Source organism: Drosophila eugracilis, unplaced genomic scaffold (genome assembly GCF_018153835.1).
Source record: "Drosophila eugracilis isolate 14026-0451.02 unplaced genomic scaffold, ASM1815383v1 contig_2154, whole genome shotgun sequence".
Classification (NCBI taxonomy): domain Eukaryota; kingdom Metazoa; phylum Arthropoda; class Insecta; order Diptera; family Drosophilidae; genus Drosophila; species Drosophila eugracilis.
The window spans coordinates 6,638,574-6,661,417 of NW_024573038.1; the positions used below are offsets into that span (position 1 = coordinate 6,638,574).

General features: G+C 37.4%; 1 protein-coding gene across 26 annotated transcripts in view; it reads left to right on the forward strand.

Annotated features, from left to right (window-relative positions):
* LOC108113975 (ecdysone-induced protein 74EF) overlaps window positions 1–22,844 on the forward strand; it is a 118,017-nt gene that overhangs the window by 57,013 nt on the left and 38,160 nt on the right. The gene's annotated exons all lie outside the window — the stretch shown is intronic.

Sequence of the window (22,844 nt, forward strand, 5' to 3'; positions counted from 1 at the left end):
CAGAACGAAAACATTTCCCGAAGAAAGAGCGACTGCCACAGAAAAGTTTTATATTCATTCGAAACTTGTTCCGATTTCAAGTGCTGCTGCAAAACATTTCGAAGAATGAATATTTAATGCCCCAGGGGGGTTGTGCAGTATGGAAATCATTTGACACGTACGAATCTCTTTTCGATTGTACTAGTAGTAGTAGTAGTAGTAGTGGTAGTAATACTAAAAAAAAAAACAAATATAATGCAAATGACAAACTATGCTGTGATGCATATGAAAATCATGATTATGTTGATGATAATGACGATGGGGGATCGTAACCCGTCATGTTGCATAAATTGCTGCATAAAAAAAAAGGGAAAAAGGAAAGTATAGAGCTTCGCTGCAAATGCAACGCTTATCTTTTGGCTCTTTTCAAAACCCTTGGAGCAGAAAGAAAAATTGTCATTGTAACTACATAAAAATGAAATGCAATAAAAATACCCGCAGAAAGCTGCAGAACCACCAGAAGAAGAGCAAGGAAAAACAATAACAATTGGAACAACAACAACAACAAAAACAACAACAACAACAAAAACAAAAACAGAAGGCAACACATAAAAATAATTTCAAATGAGCAGTGTGTCCGGGGGAGTGAACGAGACAGGGCAGTGTGGGAAATAGAGCAAAAGAAAGAGATGGCGGGAAGGATGATTTGGGGCAACGGGAAGTGATACACGGAGAGAAATTAGATCATTTTTATTTTAAATAATATTTTTAGTTAAATTTTTAGTTCTAGAAAACTCAGAACATGTGTTTTTAATATTTTTTTTTTTTTAATATAAATTTATTTTTTTAATTTTATAAAATTTTATTCTTACCTTTACTTTACCCCTTTTCCCCGTGTGCATCAAATATAAATGAAAATTGTTCGCTTTCTGTTGTTGTTTTCGCTGTCGCTCTTTTCCCCCGCTTTTCCTTTTTTCCTCGATTTTTATTTTGCCACAGAAATGAAAACTATTGAATGTCAAACAAAACGTGCAATCGCAATCGACACAAGCACACGCACACCCATACATACAAACGTATACAAAAAAAAAATTCTGACAGTCGGAGATATTAAGGAAAAAGCAGGGGAAAAGCGAGTACACACAAGCTCACACGGCGTATACTTAACCAAAATATTTACTCGCTCAAAAATGGTTGTGGGTGTTGCGTATGGTTTTACCCGTTTCGTATGATTATACATTGAAGATTAAATGGTTTTTTATGTTTATTGCAAAAAATACTTTTGTTATTATTCCCGTTAGTTGTTATTGAGGTTGCTTTTCTTTTTGTGTACCAATAAGTTTGAAAATGGTATCGCATTTTCCATTTGGGTTAGATGATATTTCGATTTGTGCATTGAGAATAGGAATGGAATAAATAAGAAAAGAGGGGTTTCCATTTAGATTGTACATAAATATGAGTAAAGCAATTTAAAAATTAAATTACCGATGGAAGAGAGATTAACTTTTGATTAATAGTTTGATTTGTGTATAAAATTCGGATTGTTTGTTTGATTAAATGCTTAAGAAAGCATAAATATATATTCCCAATTCTCAAGACTATTAAATTTTATATATTTATATTCCCAAACATTAAGTAATGAATTTTTATTGCCTTTTCTAATATGCAAACCAGGCAATTGTATTGTTTTTATCGCTTGAATTATTTGAATTTCTAATGCCGTTCCTTTCGCAGCTCCCACAACTAATTTCGCGCACAATTAAATTCAAATTCCATTCGAGCTTCTATAAATAAAAAGAGTGCATTTTATTTTTAATCCACTACCTTGATAGAGAGTTATATATAATATATATTTATATACTTTTGCCAAATACCCAATCGATCAGTGCAAAATGGTTTTTCCGCCCTGACCTTGAGAATGATTTTTGGCAGAGCTCGTTAGACTGATAAATGCGTTTCGGTTGCAGTTTTCCCAGACAGAGACATTGAATATATATCGATGCTTGTCTTGTCTGAGGAAAATAGGAAGGCTTTTCGCCATGTCATTGTTCAATTAAAGCAAATGAAACAAAGAAGAAGATGGTATACGAGTGTGCATACATTTGCAATATGTGAGAAGTGCAATTTGGCTAAAGAACAAGGGTATAAACCAATGCCGTCTTCTATACTGTATGATATATATATATATCCCTTTGTTAAAGAACCCTTCTTAAGTTATTTTTTATCAGTGAAAGCTCTGCTGTGATAGCCCTGAAGATTCCCCTTTGCTAGGTGACAAATTACACCATCATTTAAGCCTGTCTCAACGCCTTTCTCGTTTTAATTCCTTTCCCTAATTAATTGACAGATTGGCTTACATTTTCCGGCAGCCAAGGCAAAACTTTTGCACTTGTTTTCACCAAAAACGGAAGGAAAATTCGTCAGGCCCTTGGCCATGTTTCGAAATCCACTTTAGCATAATTTTCCGAAGCCAGAAAGGGCGGAAGGGGGGAGGCACTGTGGAAAAGGAGCTCTATTAAATGCTTATCGTTCGCTTAGCTTATCCGCAGGCCAGAAAACCATCTAGGGAAACTCCAACCAACTCCACCCCAATTTCCCTTTTGCCCAAATAAAACTTATTGATTAAACGCGAGGCAAAACTAAAACTCAGCCAAGGCGAGGGAAAATTACTGAGGCGGAGGAATGGAAGTCGGGACAAAATACCGGGCCGACACGCGAGCCAGCAATTTTCCAGTTTAGTTTTAACACCAGCCCAAGGCAGCTGCCTTGCTTGTGTTTTTCATATATTTTTTTCTTTGTTATTTTTTGCTTGCTGGGTTAAAGGGAGGTGTGAGGTAGCGCTAATAAGCCAGTCAATTGTTGCTGTTGCTTTGGCTACACACACACAAACACACACAAAATTTGTGCTGGCTAATGGGCCAATACAAACAATTTACAAATTTAACGCTGAATTTTGTTTCTTTTTACGTCTCTATTTAGAATGGTTGGAGGGTTATAAAATTCATGCTTGGCTATAATGAAGTAATTAGTTTTAATTCAAACAAAACTTGATTTCATGATGAAATGCCATTCGAGAGGGGAAGTATTGTGGCTATTTATGGCAGTAGTAGAAATCAGTAAAAAGGTTTCTTAATCTATGAAAAAAAAAAGTAAACAAGTTGTATTCATGGGAAACCAAGGAAGTTACAAGATGTTTGTTGGATTTTAATGATCTTAATTAGAGAAGTTTAAAGTTTTGACATAAAAAACTCTTTTTATTAGGCAGTTTACTGGCTACAAAAATTTGATTTGCTGATAAAAAAGAGTATAAAATTAAAAGTAGCTTCCAGGGAAATAATAAAATATTTTTATTAATTTATTAATATTTTTAAAATTAGTAACATAAACCAATAACCCTTTAAAAAATCAAAATGTAACGGATATCATTATTTTTAATGTAAAAAAAAGTTATTAATCATTAAAAAGAGATTTATTTTTATTAATAATTTTATAAAAAATATAAAATTAATCATTTAAAATATTGTTAACTTTAATTATACCCAGAAGCCATTCATTCTTAAGGTACTTTCAGTAATCCTATCCTCCTGCAGCAGACGGAAGCTTTAATATGCAATATTTTAATTAATTTTTCGCACAGTCATGCAAAAATAAAAGCTACCAAGAGCTCTTTCCTTTGACTCTCTGTGTGGCATCAACAAAAAATCCGCAAAAAAAAAACAAAACCTGATAAAAAGCCAGGCAGAAAAAATAAATAAACACCACACGCCTTCTCTGCGTCTGGCGATGAATTAAAATTATCGTAGAACGGGTTTCCCATGAGCTTTAAACTTCAAACGAAATGGTTTTCCGAAATGGGCTCTGATTTATTCCATTTAAATGTATTTCATTTTTATTTCATTTTTGCCTACATGCGAGAGTAATTACAATATAATATTTGTTGCTGGTCTCTCCCATGGGAGAGCTGTCAAAAATGTTTTGCCAAAAACCCTTTTTTGGGGTTCTCCACTCTGCACTCTGCACTCACCTAACAAATTATGATCTAATTATTTGGCTTAATTGCCCTGTCGTAACAAGAAATTGAAATTGAGTTTGTGCATAAAATGTAATTTGAAAATTTGCAATCAGGCAATCAATAATAATTTCAAATTTACAATTTACAACATGCAAAATTAAATTTGTTGTCAAAATGAATTCGATGTTAGCATGAATTTATTGTCGGATCTATTTTTTTCTTCATTTAATTATAAAATTCTTTCTTTTGCATTTTCTTTTTTTGTGATTTTGTAAACTGATTTGTCAGCAGGGTCGAAGGTAATTTATTATTCTGTCAGAATTTAGTTGAGCTATGCAATTTGTTGGTTTATTTTTTTTTCTAACAATGCCTAATGCTTTTCCATAGCTTAACTTTGGCTCATATTTCAGTGACATATTTAATTTTAAATAGGTTTTCCATCTTGATGCTTTCAATACTTTTTGGCTTTTTGTTAAACTGCTGACAGTCACAAATTATTCTGAAGATATATTGACAAAGCAATTTCCACATCCTTCGGCCCGTCTCAAATTTCTTTTTAGGCCACAGGCGAAGGTGCATATATATATAGATTTTTCTCTATATATACTTTAACATCCCATCCATATACGAGCTGTCAATAATGTAGGCATGTGAGTTCAATCTTGTCTCCCAAGCGCCAAATGCTTAAACTCTTTGACAATTCCAACGATAAAAATCGAAAGAAAAAAAATGTGTCAGAAAATATTCCAATTTCCCCCCGCTTACACTTTTCAATTTTCATAAATTCTTTTCTTGTTCATTTTCTTTTTTTCGTTGTGTTGGTTTTTTTCTTCTCTTTTCTATATTTTGTATTGGCCATGTGCCAACCGACTGATTTACGGCAGCAGCTAGGGAAATGAAGTGGGGGTGGTGTATGACTCAATGGGGACTTTTTGGATCTGATGGATAGCTGATGGAACGCTGACTACGTAAGCGGAAGTTGGCATTTTCAATTATTTTGTTACGCTTTTTTCTTCCTAACATTTTAAATCTAAAATTAGTTGCTATTGTTATACAAGAAGCTAGCCAAATATCGTATTGTTAAGCAATTGTTATCCTATTTTCGGTTTATTTTTTCGACATTAGCCCTGGCAAAGTGGTGGACAATTGCAATTGTTGCGCTGACCTCGTCACCTCCCCTTTTGCCTGTACTGATCCCATCTGGGTTCTTTTGTTTGCATGTCAATCTCATGCTTATAGAGAGGGCGGCTCTGGCTTGTATGTTGTGTCATTTAAGTGCCTCATAAAAGTGTCAACTTGTTGTAGCCAAAGCCCCCTTCTTCCATTCACCATGTCCTTTGTCCAATTCGCTTACATCTATATATAAAGATATATATATATATATAGACCCCCTATATGGTCAGTGTGTGTGAAAGGATTTCATTTCGTTTCTTTCAGGCTTTTTGTTTTCCTTGCTGTCGGGTGTTATTTGTTCGCTTTTATACCTCTTTGCTAGCCAAATGTCGACTGCTGTCCTTCTGTCTACCTATCTCTATCTCCGCCACTCTTCACACCCTCTCTCTCTTTCTCTTTCTTTGACTCTCCATTGCACTTAATACATATTTTTGTCACCCTTATCTGGCCCATGGACGTCATGTGCCGCTTTTTGCCTCCACAACCCGATAACATTGTCTGACTTTCAGGCTCAGTGTGAAGTGGATTCTATGATGAGTGCAGAGAATGGTTCCTACTTTTCCGGACTATGACAGCCTGGAGGCCTGTTGTGATTGTCATGTGAATGAGTTGTCCGAGTTTTAAGCTTTTGGGCGACTCTTTAAAATGTTGGTCCCTCAATTTGCAAAGCTTTATTGATAAGGAAAGAGGAGTGTGGCTTGTAACTTAGTTCTTAATAAAATTACATTAATAGAAAGTAGGTATCATATCAAGATTTCACTTTCAGTTGATTTGTTATGATTGCTTGGTCACACTGCGACATATATTAGCAAAGAGTGTGACCATCTATTCAAAAACGCGACCAAATATAGGATTTTTTTAAGCAAGACCCAAGAAAGTCTGCTTAAAATATCCTTTTTCCTGAATAATATAAATTTTCCTTTTCTCCATGGCATTCTCTAGCATACTCATCCATTTCTTGGGGTTACGATGAGTGAGCAAAGTTTCGCTATTGCAGTTAACCCCTTGCTCTTTCATTTCCAATTATAATTTACACATTAAAACCATTTGTCTTCGCCGACTTGGTTCTTGGAGACGGCAACGCGACATTGCCATAATTTAGCCACTTGGCCATAATTTAAAGCGGGCGCTTTCTGACATTTCGTTTTTACGACTTTTTAGCAAGTTAATAAAGTGTTCTTTTCAGCCGTACCACCCACCCACACATGTGCATATAAGTTGAGCCCTCCCCTTGCAGACAGTACGTGACTTCCGGCCAAAACAAAACGGTTTTTTGTTGCTATTATTATTTTTTCCTTTCTGTTTTTCGGTGGCCAGACATTTTATGATAATTTATTTGATTATTTTCTTGTTAAAGTGCAAACTTTGTCATATTCTTGCTGCTCTCAGCTTGTTCTTTTCTTTGTTTTTTGATTTTTTTTCGCGCTATTTTCTTTGTTGGTTTGGTAAAAGTTTATGCATGGCGTATGAAAAATCGTCGACGGAAACGGAAATGTTGCACAACATATGCGCTAGTGCGGAGTTTTGTCTCCCACACACATGCATATGTAGATAAACACATACACATATGTATACGTATAGATATCCTTGTGTTTGCACAAGTGTGAGCAAATAAATTTTATTGCATATTTTTCGGCGCCACATGACGGGGCAGCAAACGGACTGGCAAGTGCTATTTATGTGGTGTCCTATGGCATTCTGATTTTAAAATCACTTTTTTTTTCTTCTTTAGGGCTGCCTTGCCAGCTTCCCGTGGGTGTGTGTGTGTGTGTGTTTGTTTTTTTTGTGCGGTTTTTCCTGCTCTCGCCATTCAATCAGCCAACAAATGAAATGAAAACTCGAGCCAAAGTTTTTCTCCCTCACCTATTTTCCATCTACTTTTTTTTCGCCCCTGTTTGTTATTTGCCCTGTGGCAGTCTAGTCAAAACTTTTGTTTGGCATCGGCAATATCCTGGCGGCAGCTGTGGCTCCCCTTTAACCTTTGCTTTCGTTTGGATTTTCCAGCTCGTTTTTCTCTATTTTTTTTCTTTTTGTAGGTGCATATAGGTGAGAGACGAAAAACAGCAATCAAAGAGATCCTTTCGATGCATTTTCCTAGCCGCAGTGCTCTTAATTAATTTTTCGGTTCTTTTGTGGAATTCCTTTTTTTTTTTTGTTTTGGCCGAAAAAGTTGCTCTGCCGAACGGCATTTCCTGCCCCTTGAAATTATTTGATCCCTCTCCTTTTTTTTTTCGGTGCCATAATTGAAATGCATAAATTTTATTTCTCAGCTGTTGGTTTTCCTTTTTTTTTTTTTTACCATATTAAAATAATATTTTTCGGTTTGGCCGCATTTCCCCATTTTGAATTCCGGATTTCAGTTGTCTGCCTTTGCCATTTTTCCCTTACCGCTTACTCGAGTTTATTTCTTTTGCTCGATTTGCGTCAACGAATTAAATGCGCATTTTGTGCTAAACAATTATTTTTTCTTCTTTTTTTTTATTATTATTATTAGGGAAGTTCTTTGTGTTCGATGGTGGAAAAAGAAGGGGGCCGTGGCATCATTTGTTATAATTCCGACTGCGGAAAAAGTATTTTCTTTATTTTGCTCTGGCTCACTCGACAGCAGAGTCGTTTCTTTCCGTTGTGCCACCTTTTGCGGCAAGCATAAAATACGCATTTGTGCTGACAGCCTGCCGCAGCTTTTTGCCAACTTCTTCTTCTTCTGGGTTGGCACCCCCCGAAAAAATGAGAATGAGGCATAAAAAGGCAATAAAACATACAGACTGGAGGAAAGAGAGTGAAAGAGCTGGTTGAAAAAGACATTTCCCCTCGCTTGATTCCATTTCCCCCATTTCCATTTCTCCATTTCTCCACCAACTAATTACACGCGTTTGCATAATTGCCCGTCTTTCGTTCAATTTGGTTTCATCGCTCGATTCACTCAACTCCCCTTCTCCCTTGACGATTCTCAGTCTCATTTCCACTTTTCCACTTTAGCATTCTGCGGTTCCCTTAACATTTTGTAAATATTTAAAGTTCTTTTAATTTTCTTTTCTTCTTCTTTGGCGCAGTTTTTCAGCTCGTTTCTCATGCATATGCAAATGGCATGCAAATTTCCCATTGCATACAAGCAGGCGCAGCAAAAACTGCCAAAGTTTTGCAGTTTTCAAAAACCCTTTTCCCCGCTTCCCATCCCGAAAGAACGATTTGTTTTGTTGCATTTTTAATTGAGTAACAGAATGCAGAACAAGCTCAAGGAAATCATTTCCCAAGGCGAGATGTGAGTTTATTTAATTGAAATCAGACTAGAAAAGTTTTTTTTTTCTTGGCCAGGTCTTGACAAATTTGCTGAAAGCAATCAAAGGAAATGCCTCAATTTTTTTTTTTGTCGTCGGTGAAGTGAAGCTGTCACAAAAGTTTTCCCCCAAAAAAGCAAAAAAAAAAATACGAAAATTTTGTATACGCCTTGATTTCCTGTTTCCACCGTTTTTTTCCCCTCTCGCCGACTGTAATTAAGTGGAGAAAGGAGTGGCGGAGGAGGCGGTGGGTGTTTGTTAAATCTGCTTTGAAAATGTCATTTCACTAAGCTCTTGCCACTCTCCCGTTCAATCCTGCTGAAGCGTAAATCTCATTTTAATGCCAAGAGAGTTCTTAATTTAGTTTAATTACACCAAACACACGAGGGAAGTTGGGGACAGAGCGGAAAAGCGGGACTCTGGCACACACGTTAACAAGTTTTTGTTGCTGCTGCTGCTGTTGGTGGTGGTGCTGCCTCAAAGGCGAAGTCTGGCTTGGCTTGGCTTTTGCGCACCCTTTGCTCCTCTGTTTCTGATTCTGTTTCTGCCATCGTTGCATGCTTCAATGCGATTTTAATTACAAGAAATATATGCAGCCGGAGCAACTCTGCAGAGTCAGCCAAAGTCGCGCCACGAATCCTTCGTACAACATGACGTATGCGTATTCCAGATGAAAGGGATAGATACACTGGACGAAAATTTATACAGAATTATGTTTCATTTATGTGAACATTACTTTTTGTTTATTATTGAAAAGATAGGCAAATATACTATAAAAATAAATCCTTAAAAATATTTTCTAAATCATTTTTTGTTCTGTATTAATTCCTTTTCTCTCAGTGTAGACAAGAGCTGGCAAAGCAGGGTAAAAAGTTGTGCTAAAAGGACACAAAGCCAGACAAGGATGCGGCTCCAACTCTGATGAGTTGACTGCCTGTTGGCAACACTTTTGTGTTTCAGCCGCTGCTCCTGGCTTGCCACGTAATTATGCGCACACAAAATTGCAACAAATTTTTGCACGTGGAAAGTACAACATTCTGCAGAGAGAGAGAGAGAGAGTGCTAGAGACAGGGACAACAGATGGGGCTGTTGCATTTGACTGAGCCAAACTGACTTGGCCATGTTCCTGAATGTCGCCTCGTGTTGTTTGCGTTTGTAACTCATCCTTTACAAGCTGCAAAAGCTCCGCAACTCCAAGGCACTTTTCAAATTTCGTATCCTCACTTTATTTTTTTTTTTTTGCAATTAGCAACAGCCGAGGGCCAGGCTAAATTGTTTGTGAATTTTCCATTTTCCAAGTTGAATATAGACAGGTAATGCACTGAGGGAAACAAGAGCTTATAGAGCTTATCATAAATCACTAGATTTATCGTAAATATTAAATTTAAATTAATATTTGATTCATGAAACAAGAATATATCTTCTATATCCCTAAATTATTCCTATTTATCCATTAAATATAAAATTCTTAAACGGATCTTAATTTCTCTTTGAGACTGATTGACAAAACGAGCGCGATAGCAAGTCAAGTTCTTTCGCTCGAAGTTTATGTACATTCATTTGATGGGAAACAAGTGGCCTGGTTGGTTGTTGGGTTGTTCGGATGGGTAAGTGCATTACCCCAGTTGGATGGGCGAAAAAGGGAAATGTGCGATGTGCGGGTATTTTCCAGATGAGGGTTGGAGGCGCTGAAACGTGACAATGCAGCGACATCCTCGAGGGCTGGGGCTATGGAGATGGCAGTTGGGAGATGGGCCAGAAGAATCTCCACTGCAACATCGCAAGGCAGTCAAGGCAACACTTTATCATGTCAGTTAGCAAAGTGGAAATGGAATAAAACAGAGCAAGAGATGCTAAGAAGGCCAGAAACGACACCCCAAAAGTTGTCGGGGGAATTTTCTGTTGCATTTTTGTTTTTTTTTTAATTTCATGTAACCCGCCCAAAGGTGGTAAGATAAATAAAACAAGCTGAAAAAAAAGTATCAACAAAAGGTGAAAAAATATGCATAAGATAAAAATGCCCTTTGGAAAAACATTTTAGAAGAAATCTTTCACAAAATGTTAGTTAAGGTTGTTGGGTAAAGAGGGAACTTACAAAATGGCATCAAAAAGTTAAGCTCAGTATATAAACTCTTGAAAAATATCTTTAAAAGGGGTAAAATTTGACCAAAAACATTGTAAAAGATCATTAACCCCTATGCAGTTGACAAACTTTGCAACAAAGTAAAGTTAACCCTTTCGCATCATTTCCCTTTTGGCCATATAAAGGTGTGTTCATGGCCTGTGCAAGTGTTGGAAAAACCAACGACAACTCGGCGAAATATTCCCTCTGAATATGCAAATGAAAATGCAGAAACAGAAACAGAAACAGAAACAGAAGCGTCAGGCAGCAGGACGAATAAGGTTAAGTTGAGCAGCGTCAATTGTAGCTGACGGAAATGAAAACAAGATGTGTGGCTGGGTGGTGAAGGTGTACCCTGGGACTGGGACTCAGAGACTGGGCACCCAGATGCAGATTCAGATTCAGTCAGAGATGGAGATGGAGGATGGAGATGAGCTAGTGGCAGCCCAGTGGGGGCTGCGGTGGTTTTACATTTTGTTGCCCCGCCTCTTGGGCATAAAATTTGAAATGAAAATGTCGCGAACTGTACGCAGGATGCAACAATGCAAAGGCGCCAAAAGAGGGTAAGAAAGGGAAATGAGGGGGGAAATAAAACAAAATTTCTTACACTTCAGAAAAAGCTGTTGAAGAAAGTTAACATCATTTCATACCATAATTTACCAATATTCAATTTTTCTCTGTGTAATTTTTGTTTTGTCGAAACTCCTCTGTGCGTGCCTGGGTCTGTATATTCCAACCTGAACCGAGTCTAATTCAAATTTTGAGCAACAATCCGATGAGGGAAAAATAGGAGAACAAAGTTTAATTAAAAAATCGACTAGAAAGGTTACAAATGCACACAAGGGGTAAATACTGGGAACTGAGAAACAAGATTGAGTGCTTGAAAACAAAGAAAACTGAAATGAAGTCAACTGGCAGCCTATCATTTCAGTCTAGAATTTCAAAGGAGAATCAATTTAAGCCTCCCTGCTTTCTCCGCTTCCTCATTCACATATTGATTGCCATTTCAGAGGGGGGAGTGAGTGAAAAAAACAAGACATTTCCCACTGGATATATCTTCTGCTTGTATTCCCCTATTTTCTTGTTGAATTTTTATGCCTAACTATGAAAGAAACAATATGGGAAAACTCATTTTGTGGAGAGCAAAATTAAAACAGAATTTCCATAGAGCCAATCAAGGCTGTGACCCAGAGACTTGAGGATGGAAATTATATGGTCGAGTTGGCCAATGGAGCAGATCCACTTAATACTTAAGACCACTCATTAGACCATCTGCAGGTTGCTTAATTTTTTCAAAATTATTGCTTTTCCCCACTTTTGTGAAGTGAGAGAGAAAAACATTATCCATTCAACTAGTTTTCTAGGCCAGCAAGGTAAAATCTTTTTCGTTACTTTGCTTTTAATTATGCCCTCGTCTAAGGTCTCTTTTTTTTCGGGGTTGGCTTAAAACTTGTGCGTGGCCAAAGAGATCATAATGTTGGCCGGCCCCAGGTGGTGGCTCATTAAAAGAAAAAAAAATCCAACAACAAGTCATCGCAAAGATTGGGTAAGCTTCGGCCACGTTTAGAGGCGCCTAACGAGTTCCGAAAAATAAAAAAGAAAACACAAATTTAATTTGTTTGTGCCGTGTTTTGTCATAAATATACAGAAGACGAGGTTCAAAAAACTGCTCGGTAATGCCAAAATATTTTGAGCATCGACTCTGACAATTGATTAAACATTATAGTTATGTTGTTATGTATTTTGATAGATGATTAAGTCGAGGAGTTCAAGTTTCAAGCATTAATCATAATTTGTCTTCCTCTATTTGCAGGTACGTTCATAATTTGGGTTTGGCTTTTTGGTTCTCACTGGAAAAGATTTATGCAGTGCTAAGTACAAGTTGTTTATAATAATGAATGGGCGTTGTTTGTAGACAGAAACAAGAGGGATTTACAAATTCCAAAGTTTAAGTTCAGTTTGAATGGTAAACTTACTTTTAAGATCAAAAATAATTCAAGTGATAAATCGATGGATATTTAACCTAACGACGCATAAAATTTAGGAAAATTTGAGGGAGAAAATCTAACATTTACATAATATTCTTTTTGTTTTTCTTGAATATTTTGTTATTGTTTAACTTTGTCGTGTTTTTTTTTTATATCCCAGTTAATCTTGGTCAACAGCGGATTCTATTTTTCCTTATTTTTTTTTTCGCTCGCTTCGATTATGGCCAAGTGTCTTTTATCTCATTTTCTAGAACAGAATTTTGCTGCTTTTACCATCGCAGTTGATGTTGGCAATATAAACAGCATCCTGTCTTCGTTGTTGACACATAACAGCATTGCGTACTTTAGCTGCCATCTATAAGAGAAGGTTTTTTCCCGGCATTTTGCCCGTCTTTCTTCCGACTCCAACTTTCATCGTTTTTGCCATCGCTTTTCCCCTCCTAACTTCCCATTTTCCTCACTCGATATCGCGCCATTTCGCCTCAATCATTTCAATCAGCTTTGGCTCACTTATAGCTTCACTTACATTGACTTGCCTTTTGGCTTCTGTCTGCCACCTCATTGCGGCCCTCCTGCCTTTTTTCCCTTTCTGGGAGAGCTTCCTGCTGGGTAAAAGTACATGGGCGTAGGCGGAGGGAGATGAGTTTAAAGGTTTATCAAAGCTGATAATAAGTTTTAAGTTAAGTTAAATACTAAGAGATTTTCAATCTTATTTTCGAAATTTGAGAAAAGTTACTTAGTTATCCACTCAAAAAACTTCCTAACCTTAAAATCTAAGAACCCCCTCTTCAATGTAAACCCTCTACGCCTCTGGCTATAAATATTTTTGTATCTGTGCTTACTTTGTGTACTCGGATATTGTGACTTAAGATCGAACTTTAATCAAAGTAAACTTTTATGCGCTTTGGCTTTGGCTGTACACAATTTGAAGGCGCTCTCTTCTACGTTTTTTCTTTTCTTGATTTTTTTTTTGTATGCTTGGGTGATGGATTTTGATACTCCCCCCGCGCCCCCCTGTGGCCCATCAACACATTGTGCGTTTTTCAGGAGTAACAAGTTGCCTGGCCATATAAAAGGGATATACGCTGGAAGGAGTTTTGCGAAATTGAATGGGGTACACCGCACCAGCAAGTCAGAAATAAGAAAGCGCTGTGTGCTCCAAAAAAAAAAAAAAAAGTGAGCGGGGAAAATAAGAAGCGAAAACTTTAAATTGAAAAGCGTTAAATTGGCTTTTTCTGCGTTCCTCCCTCTCGCTCTTGCACTCACACACACACACAAACACACATACATACAGAAAAAGCAGCTGGCTGGTTTCTATACCCGATCCCCTTTCACCTCTTAACCCCTCAAACAATTCTATGCCACAATGCACCTCATCCGACGCCTGCACTTTCGCCTTTCAGCTGGTGCAGGTTTTTTGTTTTTTCGGCGCTTCTATATGTCTGCACACACCCTTGCAACCTTGCCTCAAAGTATAGTAATTTTTCAAGAGCCTTGCTCTGGAGCAAAAAAATAAAACCCTTTATGTTTCGGTTTTTGGGAAATGCAAGCTTTTCAGGGGAAACGCAGAGGCCAAATGAAGGTATTGAAAATGTACACAAAATGTGTTTATTTAGCAATTTTGGTGGGAAAGTAAGATTTTGTTTTCAATTTAGAATAATGTATAATCAGGCTGATATTTAATAATCCTAAAATGAGGGAAAACAAAAAGGAAAGATATATATCCTTTCATTTTTGCAAAAGAAAGATATTACAGGGTATTTATCGACACATTCTCAATGAAAACTAAAAATCAATTTTAGCATTTTCCATTTTCGTTCAATTCGGAATGCTTAAATCAGCTTGACCAAGCCATTGAGGAGGGTTCTTCTCATCACATTGGCCTTACCATTTACACATCTGTCTGATTTTAGAGCCCCTCTTCTTCTCTTCTATTATTGTCCGGCACATAAATTCAAATAATGATTGTATGTTTTGCATGTTAATTATGCACGCTTTGTCTGTGATTCTCATCGATTGTGTGTGTGTGTGTGAGTGTGATTGTGATTCTGTTTTTGGTGCTGGCTTTGTCTTCGATGTTTTTGCAGCAGCTGTTGTTCACCAATGGCTAGCTACCGGCTGGTCGACTGCCTTGGTGCTTTATTGTGCTGTTCATGTTTTGCGTATTCAATAAGCTCAAAACGGCAATGCCAACACACAGATACATCCATAAGTGTGTTGTCGTGCCAAACCCCACTTGAAAATCCTGGCCAACACCATACACCACATACTACCACCCCCACCCCCCTCATACTTCAGTAGAATCTATGATTTTGACATTTGTTTTGGTTCTGCTCTGCATGCAAATGACATCGAAGCTCTCGCCACTACATAACCGATTGTCAAATGGGTTGATATGGGTTTGGATGGTCAACTCAAATACCTAAGTAGTTCTGTATATAAGCAAATAATAGAAATATATTCAAAAATTATAAAAATATGACAAAATTTGTCTCATTTTCGCTTTTAGAAAATTTAAACAACAAGCTAAGGTAAAACATAATGTTACTGTTAAGTTTTCTTAAGACATTTCTGACATTCTCAAACTTAAAAAGTTTGTATTTTTTATGACACACTCAACTTACTTTACTTACTTTTACTTATTAACATTTTTCCTTTCAAAATGAAAGTCACTCTCTTACTTTTACTTTTCCTTGGAAATTTGCACAACATTTTTATGTTTGCTCCTTTTAATAACTATGAAAATGATGAGAAAATTTCCATTTTCAATCTCAGCCCTGGGCGCTGATAATACAGTAGCCTACAACCTTCAGGGCAGACAAACACTTATCAAATTATCTTAAGACGAGCAAAAAAAAAAAGAAGGAAAATCAAAATATGTAGAAGATTGTAAGTTTTTGTTGCCTTCGGGGTCGTTTCGCTGAAGCGATTTGAGTCTTGTTGCGTGCCAGATAGCCATCAATATGCTTTGGCGATATTTATGAGGCGCGCCCGCAGGATACGGGCTTTAATGATAGCCCAAAACAGGGCACTTAATTTCCCCAGTCTCCTCGGGCATATCACCATCGTACCACCAAAAACCACCATCAACAGCAGCAGCAGCAACAGCAGCTCCAGCTCCGACTCCTTCACACAATCAATAACGATTTGATGAGGGCTCCCTTTTGGCAGCAGGATGCGAATATCCAATCCACCTAGGCCATGGCCACTTAATTGTGAATGTGTGTGAGAGTGTGTATATGTAGACATGGGTGTGTGTGTGTGTGAAACGAAAGCGAAATAATAATGAGGGTAATATTGGGCAGTGGCAGGATGGCATTGTACTGAAACAAAATAAGAAATTGGAGTATAAGAAGTTCGCTTCCTTTTTATACTGCCCCAAAAAAAACATACAGAGGGTGCTACAGTTTTTCGCCAAAGTTGGCAACACGTACCGAGGGCTTAATCAACCTATTACATAAAGTTTTATTAGTGGAAACGGCTCAACAGTCTTTCATTAACTGTAAATAGTTGAGAAACATTGTTAAAGTCTGTAAAGGAAAATGTGGTTTGAACTTTTAATTCTGCAATAAAATGATGTTTGCTACCCTATTCGGTCATAATAACTTCAGTTTTTTCCTTATAAATAACTTCTTAAAGGGTATTTCTTAGGGTTCTTTACTTTTAAGAACCTTTTCTCCTTAGTTTTTTGCTTTTGTGTCGGCCAACAAAGAAAATGTAGTGGTGTAGAAAAACGAAAACGAAAAAAGTGGCCACGTTCTTTTGCCATCACTATTGCTCCTGGCCAAAGGCTCCGTTTTAATGCGGCCCAAACACGCAAGCCAATTTGTTGTTGCTATTGTTTTGGTTAATGTTGTTGTTATCGTTGTTGTGGTTGTCGTTGTTGTTGCCGCTTATTTACAACCGTGGAAAACATTTATTCTACTTCTTAGGGTTATCGCCGTTGTTATTGTTCTCTGCCGGCATTCATTTCGCCCTGTTTAGTGTGTGTGAAAAAACTAATAAAGGCCAATTTGGGCAATTCAAATTTGATCGTTTGTGGAAATATGTTTTCTCGTTGTTGTTGTTGTTTCAACGCTGCGGGTCCTGGCTTTTTACGAATTTTTAATGTTATAATGACAAGTTTATTGAAATATGCTGGTGGAAAGTTAAGGGGCACGACGAAGGGTGGGTTGTTTACCATTGACACCCCGCATTACTCTACTTTTTCTACATGTGTTCGCATGTGTACCCAAAGAGGATACTTAATCAACGCCCAAACACATACACACACGCAGGACACCCACCCATTTAAGCCATAGATTTTTGTTAGGTTAAGGCATTTTCTGGAAATCAAAGTAATGCATAGCCTGTCATAGCCACGCCCCCGTCCAAGTCAGCTTAGGCTGGATATAAATTTGTAGCTACTAGAGAAGGTAATATTCTTGTTACGCTAATACCCTGTAATTGTGGTACAAATAGAGGCAATTATAAGCTGTAGTCTTGATACTCCGATTAAAAATGTGTTTCTTTATGGATAATAATCCTCACTTTTTTGATTTTTGTAGATATTTTAACAATAAAAGATAAAGATTTTATATAAAAGTTTCTTAAACTTGTTGATGTTATTCTAAAAATCCCAGTTTAAGTTTTATTACATAATATTTTTACAATCCGAAATGCTTTTTATGGCAACTTAAACTAACAAAACCTAAGTAAAATTTTTTACTTTTTAATATTTTTCTGCTCAGGTCACAGGGTATTCCACAAGCCTAACTCCCATTTAAGTAAGATTTATAGCTCTTGTTATTGTTGTAAAAAGCCATTACGTTTATTTATGTATTTGTATTTTTTTTTTGTTCGCTCGAAAAGAAGCCTCTTCATAGGTTGCCACGTCGACAGTGTCTATGCGCTGAGGCTCCTCCCCTAAATTCTCCAACCATATTCCTACTGTCTCTCGCCTCATTTGACACTGAGCGCTAAAATATTTTGTTTAATTTCAATGCTAGTCACGCATATCCTGCAGAAAGACCTCACCCCGCCCCCCTCCTGACTTCGTTTGTTATTTTGCAGCTATTTTTAGCGATATCTATAAGGTATTTTGCCTTGAATTTAATTTTTACGTTTTTTACAAGTTCTTTAGACGCTTCAAGCGATTTCCGGGAAAGCTATTATTACATGGCCGAGGTGTAAGTGTTGCGTAGTAGCCGCCAGCTCGGGAATGCTAATGGAAAATGCCTGCAGCTGGGTATGAAATTTATGATTTTTGAAAAATTCCTCAACGCTGTATGTCAACGTTTGTCTCGTTGTCGCATGAAGCCAACGCCCAGCAGCTAAACAAAAACAAAAAGGAATTCTATCTTAATGAATTTGACCCCCAGTGTCAATTTAAACTGATTAAACGGCCAGACCCGAGAGCTCAGCCCTCTCATTCGTAGAGAGATGAATATAAAAAAAAATATACAAAAAACAAAAATGGGAACGAGTGTCGTTGGCGGAAATGTTTCTCTTTCCCTACTATACCTCTCTCTGGTTTTTCATTATTTTGAATTTTGTAATTGAAACATTTTCCATAACCCCCCCACAAAAACCATTTGTTTACAAATTTCCAAAATGTTTTCGACTTTATAGACTGCAGACAATGCCGGGAACACAAGCACCCCCCGAAATCTGCTTTTGGCAGGGGAATTCCAAACAATTTACGCACATTTAAATTTATATATAAATATATTTATAAATAATTTATTCATTTTTTATTTCTGTTTTCGATTTGCATTTCTGTCACGCAGCAAATCTGCGCCAAAGTGCAAATGTGTTTCGGGTTGAATTTTATATTTGCTTTTGACTTTTTGAACTCAATTCATGTGAAAATAAGCGGATTTATGCGAATGTTCTGGGGCGTAGAATATTATTTTATTTTATTTCTAGCATCGCCCCGGGCGTGCATTTCATTTGGAAAATAAATTTCCATGAAAATATATTTGTTCCCCATTAATCTATAGTAATTTGGTGGAAGTAAAGCGGATCAAGCGGATCTGAATTAAGCTATCATTATCAAAATATTATTCGGCTGTGACTATTTGAAATACTAAACTAATTTTAGGCTTGACAAAAAGCTACTAGACTGCAGGGTAAATTAAATAAATCTGCCAGTGAAGTGAAAATATTAGTTTAATATTTAAGAAAATATAAATAACTAATTAGTATTTTTTCTCTATTTCTTTCAGGTATGTTAACAACATAAACAATTATTGGGAAATCAAGTGAAAACATAACTAACCTCTAGTTAAGTAGAACCATTTAAATGCTATCGATGAATCTTTGATTACTTTCTTACTCGACTGCTTTAAGCGGTTTTTAATAATAGTAATTTACTAAAGTACGGCCAAACTAGGGTTCAACATCCTGTTATGCGGAAATAGCTAGCTGGAAAGGTAGAAACTACTGCAAAGGGAGAGGGAGAAGGGTGGCTGGCTGTTTTGCCTCATTCATTTACTCGAACTACGCCTTAATTCTAGAAATTAAAATGCTGTACATGTGGCACGATTGCCATTGCCATTGGTCGCCTAATGAGCAAACTGCTGCCATATCGACAACGTCTGGAGTCTAATTTTAGATGCCTTTGGCCTCCGACTTTCAGGCCTGCCAAGGGATCTGGAATAGGCTGATGTTTTTGCTTCTGTTTAACCATAAGGCTGTGGGGATGAAATATCTACACTGGGATTTATGTTTTTTTTGTATATTTTTATGATAATTTAAAAGATTTTACTTCTTGTAGAAGTCAGAGTTTTGGGAGTTTTAGCAGCTTTTGATTTTAAAAATATTATTAAATACAGAGATCAATGAAAGCAGCTTTAAGGTTCTATAAACTTAAAGAAAGTCAAAAAAGTATAAGAAAATATTTTGAAATACCTTAAACTACCCAAACTACAGTTCAAATTAGGTTTCTAAGCCTCGAAAATCTTAGAACTTCCCTATTACATCGTCAATTTTTTCAACTGTACACTGCAGACCGTCAAAAACGCAGCATGGGGTTGTCCGCTTCAACAGCAGCAGAAAGGCAGAAAAAAAAAAAAGGAAAATAAACAGACGTCAAATCGGGGCATAGGGGCTAGGGGCTGGCAATGGAAAGGCTGAGGAAACTTTATTAAAGAGGTAGCCGTAGCCAGCCGGGAGCTGGTGCACGAGATGGACGAGAACACTCCACACACAATTTCGACAAATCCACAGCTCGCTCTCTCTCTTTCTCTGTCTCTACATATCTCTTGGTACTCGGCACTCGGAATCCCCCAACTCTTGGGTGATAATGCGAACGAACCCCAGAGAACTCAGAGAAACTCGGTGCTCGGGGATAAAAATAGCAGACAGCAGAAAAGGATATTGTAGCAAAGTGGAGAAACTCTAAGAGCCAAAGAACTTACAAAAAAAAAAAAAAGAGAAGAAAAATCACAAAAAAAACGGGGGAAAATACGGTGCAAAAGAGGAAAATCTCTGCAGTCTTGCCGCCATGTGTTGCATTTCAAAGTGTGTGAGTTATGGGTAGAGGGCAAAGTCGGGGGATAAATGGAATGGAAAACCCCCTGAGAAGCAGAAGAAACACTGCCAGATGAGACGACAAATTACAAGATGTCGAGGGGAGAGACTGTACTATGATGCCCTGCACCTGCGAATCAATCAAATCCCAGGGCAGCGAAACAAGCTAACATCCACTAATTGGAGTCTGTATACGGAGGAACTTGATAACGCGAATTAGGATTGTAGTTTGGCTTGATTTATGGACGTTCGAAAAGGGAATTAAGTTCTTAGAATGGTAACTAAGTATAGTCAGGAACTAAAAAGTTTACCTCTCTTAGAAATATCACCGATAAAATATTCAGAGGAAAACTTTCTGATTTATCTTCCCGTAAAACAAGCTTCTTCTGTGATTTTTTCTTCAGCTACAATTTCTGATATTTCCGCTCAGTGCTTTTTCCTGCTCATCTCGATAAATCCTTGCTGAATTGGTTACGATTACCCAGCAGTTTTGGCACAGCCACACCGTAGTTTCATGAGGGTCAAAGGGTTTCGTAGGCCAAGTACTTCCCGTATGCAAATGATAATTAAAATCGACTCCGTTTTGGCCCTACTCTTGCCAACTTCAATTGCATATTTTGCCAGTGCTGGCTTTCATATCGCAAATTCCCAAAATATTTGCCATTGCATACATAATGTTTTGGATCAGAATGAGGAAAAGCCACAAGGCACAAGTTATGAACCAAGAATGCTCTTGTTAGTTCGTGTTTGAGGGGGGAGAAAAATTAATTCAAAGGGCAGGATATGCATTACATTTTTAATTGCTTTTTAAGGAAGAAGATAGTTTCATGTGGGTGGGTGGGGGAAATGATGGACTCACAAGCAGCTTGCTCCTAAAGCATATTGAATTCCAATCAAATTGGATCAGGCGAAGCATGACAAAAGTTTCATAATTTTTAATTAAGAAAAGAATTTCCACATGAGCATAAAATTCTATCTAAAAGCTGGCAAGTTGCTGGGTTGTGCGATGTGAAAAGAGAATCAACATGAACCCCAAGATAATTAACTGACTAGGAACTAATAAACTAAACTTTTAGCTATACCTTTTTTCTATAGTGAAAAACTGCCTGTAACTCGAGGGAAACGTACTCGTGTTTCTTTTATTTGATGAATTTGTTTAAAGGCTTTGCCCCAAAACTTTCCACTTCATTTATTTAGTTAGACCGTAAACCAAATCCCTGTCTAAACTGCACTTTTTACCATAACAAAAGTTCAATGGGAGGTAGATAATAACAAAAAAGAAAAAAGAACTTCGTAGTTCTAATCCCAAAAGTTTTATGTAATTTTCACCGAAAATTTACTTCCCACTTCTGGGAGCGCTGTTTCCATGCAAATAAATTCTAGCTCCGTACACTTTAACTAAAAACAATTTCCATAAAATGTTCGGGCTGGCGGGGCTTGGAAAAGACCTGTGAAAGTCCTAGGGGAAATCCCCAGGACATTTATCAACCAAGGCTGGGCCAGCAGCTTATTATTCTTCAGCCGCATTTCAATGGGGAAATTTTAATTAAGGCTCGGCTATGGGCGATGGGAGATGGGAGATGGTCGATGGTTTGTCCACTCACCACTAAATCTCAAATGTCAATGGAGCTGTGGTCACAAATTTTTGCTCCCTAGCCTCTATGCATCCAAAGCCATTTGTAATGTGGTTCAAAGTTATGAGGGGAGGGGGCGAAAGGTGGAACTGCCACAGGCAGGTGTCGTTGTGGCCAACAAAAAATGGAGAAATCCCAACTCAAAGTTCTCCCCTTGGTAAAAACCCACCTAAAAATGATAAATTATCCGAAAAATTTTGCAAACTCCTGAAAATTACGCATTAAATCATGCAGAAAGCAGGGAAAAACTGGTAAGGATTCGCTTGAGGCGCGTGGGTCACCAAAGGGTTAAGCAGTGCCAAGTCATTGTATAGTTTACGACTGAGATTTTCCAGGTAAAGTCAAAGGGAAGTTGCGTTTTATCGCTCGCATGAGCTGCAATTTTATAACATTTTTATTATTATTATTTTTTTGTTGTTGTTTGTTTGAGTATGTAGGTGTGTGCGTGTGTGTGTGTGTACTTACCATTGTGTTTTATTATTGGCCAAAAAGGAAAATATTTGTATGTTTCTGTACTACCGGTAGGTCACGTTTGCTTTTTGTGTCGGCTCGTAAATTCGGGCAAACAAACTGCAATTGCACAAGGTGAAGCATCAGCCAGCGATGAATATTCGCCCGCCCCCCCCACTATTGTGGGCTATTTTGTATTTTCATTATTATTACCAGCCAGCTGGCTAGTCCGTCCAGGTGTATGTATAGTCGTCGTCTCCTTCTCGCTTGGCACATATTTCATGGCTATGATTTACTCCATTGTTCAGGGCTGTTGGCCACCCTCAAAGCACAACAACACAGCGCTCGAGCAGAACAAGTGCCCAGTTTTTGGCAACGCCTCCCTACCCGCCTCATAGCCTCATCATCATCATCGAAATGTTTGTTTTGGCCCCTTCTTGGACTTGGGTCAAAACTATAGTTGAGACATGAACCTAATTTACTGGCTGAGTGCCTTTCATGCTGTTGCTGGTAGAATTTCCAAATGTCTTTATCTCTCGTTGGCTCTGATTTTCTTTGAAAAAACACTCTTTTTTTTTTTGAGCATAAAACTTGTTTGGGATACTCAAAGGCTGACCAGATTTAAGGCAACTTCTATTTGTAAAAAAAAATTAATAAAAACTAAATTTATTTCGTTTTAAAGTTAAAAAAAAACTT